Source organism: Mytilus edulis, chromosome 2 (assembly GCF_963676685.1).
Source record: "Mytilus edulis chromosome 2, xbMytEdul2.2, whole genome shotgun sequence".
Taxonomy (NCBI): Eukaryota; Metazoa; Mollusca; class Bivalvia; order Mytilida; family Mytilidae; genus Mytilus; species Mytilus edulis.
The window spans coordinates 63424055-63427989 of NC_092345.1; positions in this window are offsets into that span (position 1 = coordinate 63424055).

Sequence of the window (3935 nt, forward strand, 5' to 3'; positions counted from 1 at the left end):
ATATAGAACACAACGTACAACTAAAAAATTGAACCACCAATTTCTCTGTTTACGACATAAATGTTGAATTACGAATACACACCCTGAAACTCATTTATTACGTTGTGGTCCTTTGGGAAACCACAGTATGATGTTGATAATTGCAGGTAATATAAATACTGCTGCGAGTCACTCTGAGCCGATAGTATAAAACGCAAAATAAGTGAGGTCTATTTTCACCGAATTAACTTTACTTTGAAACTGGTGATATACGTGAAAGTTAATTTAAAGTATATTGAATATTAAAGATTCAAAGCCTGTAGATTCATACATCAAAGGATAATGAAATGTGCAGACAAACCATATCGTAAATTTATATTTAAGGATGTACTTAGGTGAGGTTTTGGAAATGTGTGTCAGATTTTCGGAATCCTTGGATTTTTTTCCCAACCATACAGGGTAAAATATTTTGCCCCATAACACCCATTTTTTCTTTTCATAAAAGTCTTCAACAGGTCATAAAAGGTCATGTTCCAAAAATTAAGCAGATTCTTCCTCTGTTTTTTTTTTTTTATTTGAGACCCAAATAATACCAATGCAAATGTAAGGTAAAAGTCCGAGTCAGCCTTTCCCGACATTTTTTAAAACTGAAATATCTCAAAAAGTAGCCCCATGACCTATCAATATTTTTAGCTTATTTTGTTCCTAAACTGATGCTCGTTCGACTTATAGTATCAATTTTAATTTCTTTTTTTTTTTAAATTTCACCTAAGTACATCCTTAAATAATTCCCAATCTGATTTTAAATAATTCAAGTATATACTGACTTGGCCACTTGTTCAAGTGTCTGCAAAATCTTCGTTCTCATTTTAATCATTTTTGAAAAGATATATCAAATACTTAATCGTTCTTGAAATAGAAAATATAATGCCTAATTGTTTTTGAAATGATATATCCAATACTTAATCGTTCTTGAAATAGAATATATAATGCCTAATTGTTTTTGAAATGATATATCCAATGTTTTTATCGTTCTTGATATTATTCTTTTTAAAAAATCGTCTAAAGACTATATATGGCAACACCCCGGGAGATACTTCAATCCGTTGTGGTATAGGGCGAGCAGCTGAGATATTCTATGCCTAATACAATATCATCGGTTTATTCTCATTACCATTGAAGATACATAGGTTTGTATTGTATTATGAAAATTATTGATGTTGTAATGTTTATGCCCTTTTGGGCCCATAATTGAAAATAAAATATATCTTCTTCTTCTTCATAGGTAAAGAGGGTGCAAAATATGTACATGAATTTGCATCTATTTACAAAACATATATACAATACAGTGGTTTCAAAATAATATACATGTTAGCCAGGAGTACCCTGGTGTTTATTTATACACTTTATAAACTTACATAATCTTTTTAACTCTGACTTTTCGTTTAATTTGCTCAATAATTTTCTAATCTAAGTGTATGAACACGAGCAAAATAGTACTACTGTCGTTAAAAATGGACATTCTAGCAGATAATGAAATTCGTCTCCAATGCTACCAATATTACAAAGATGACATTTTCTATCATTTCTATTAACAGTATTCTACATCCCTGTTTCTATTGGGTGTCTGTGGTTTGTGATTCTATATCTACAAAAAAATAATACTTTCGTGCATATATCCATGATATCGAAATATTTTTCAAAATTTAAATCTAACTTCTCAAGTTTTTTTTTATATATATAATTTACTGCTTTTGTAGACTCTTGTCATTGTGTATTCCACAACGGTTTGTATTGGTCTTGTAATAGCAAATCTAGTGCATTTTTTAACCTTATATCATTACCATAACATTGAGAAATCCAAATATTTGAAAAACCACAGACATCCAATATATTTTTAACTTTACTTACAACAAATGTACACACATTATTATTAAACAGCAAATAGTGTTTTTAAATAATAGTGTATATATGCGATAGAAGATAAATATGTCTCTTTAGCAGATACTAATTTACACCAAGAAGATACTGTTTTAATTTTAATATCAATGTTTAAAGGATATCAACATCCATACAAAAGTTTGGGTTTCACAGCTTTAACGAAAATATCTAAGTCACACTGAATGGAAAGATTGTGTGTGCGGCCTGCTTTCAACACATTAAATATAGCTTTTGTGGCTTTTTCTGCTAGGTGTTTCTGTGCTATTTAAGTATAACAAGTTCTAGATAATACTAACAATTTGATATGCCCAAATGATTAATTTCTTCAACGATTTCAATGTCAGCGCCGTCTATATCAAAATGTAAATTTGAAGGCATTCTGCCTCTAGAAAAAAATCATCACTTAAGTTTTCGTGAAATGAGCAGTAAGCTTCGTAACACGACAGTATTCACTGAAAGAATCCAGTTGTTTCTGTAAATCATCAGCACTACCTGTTAATTGTACTATGTTGTCTGAATAAAGGATTACAAACAGTTTTAAATAAATGCAGCTATGCTTAAGCGATGAATATTCTAGCTTTAACTCAGCTAAAGAAAACAAACCGTCATTGGTATCAGGATTAGAATTTTGTTCGCCAAACGCGTGTTTCGTCTACACTAGACTCATTGTTTCAATTTTTCAAAGACAAACAAACTTACAACTTGAAGTAAGCTACAAAACTTATGACACACACTGTGAAGTTCTCTTTTGATTTTAATAATGAATCATAATTTTCTTCAACACAGCAAGAAAATCCCACAACCAGAGGCGGGCTTAAGCTGGCCCTAAACAAATTTGTGTACTAGTTCAGTGAAAATGGACGTCATACTAAACCACACCAAAAACATATAAATGAACTAAATCTAAAAAGTCTCATGACTTGGGACAGGCGCAAAATTGCGGCGGTGTTAATCATATTTATAATTTAATGAGTTCTCAATCCTCCCCTTTACCTTTATAGCCAATTTAGAAAAAAACCGCTGAAACACACAGCAATACACACAGTAAAACTAAGTTTAAAAGAAGTCTTAGTCCGATGTCAGAATAGGTAACAAAAGAAACTAAGCACTGAAATGATAATGATACACAAATTAACAAAGGACTACGAACAGTAACTGACATGCCAGCTCCAAACCTCAATTGAACCGGTGGTTGAAAGATTATGTCTTTATCATATGAAAATCAAGCACAATCCCTCCCGTTAGGGGTTTAGTATCATACCATCATAGAACATATGAGAAGAGCATATACCCCGTATCTAAATTTCGGTATAAAGAATACAATACAGCCTAAAACATAAGCTATTTAGAACTTTTGAAACCGACATACAAAAAAGTAAAAACATAACAAAGAACAGCAGAAAAACATGCAAGAACACGGACATAAGTTTATCAACACATACACATGCCTACCATACCAGTGATGAATAGCAGAATCAAAAAAGATATTAGCAAAGCTTAAAACTAAATAAGCACTTGATGTACCAAGCACAAAATGAAATATCAATCAATCTCTTGTCGTTTTAAAAAATTACTCCAGAAAAAAAAATGATACAAACTGAAAGAACTAGTTAGACACATTTTAACATTTTAACATGAAATGAATAAAATTATTTTTTAACTATCTAAAGCTAGTGCTGCCAATGTCCGACCCAAAATGACCCTAAACGTATTTTTTTTTTTTTTATTACAAATGCATTTTTTTTATAACAAATGCAATTTTACGTGACCTATAAATTTACCCAGATGAAACATATTACGAAAAATCGCACGTGACAAATACTTATCATACATAGTCTGCACTGTAAAAGGTTCGTTGTTATATATATTTCTATACAACTTTTGGATTTAGGACTTTCCCCTATAAAATCAATTTAAAAAAAAAATGATCGTTATATTTCGATGATCGACTTAAGAATATATGATTGGAATTTCATTTAATAATACTCTGCTGACATATAATGCAATATATTTTT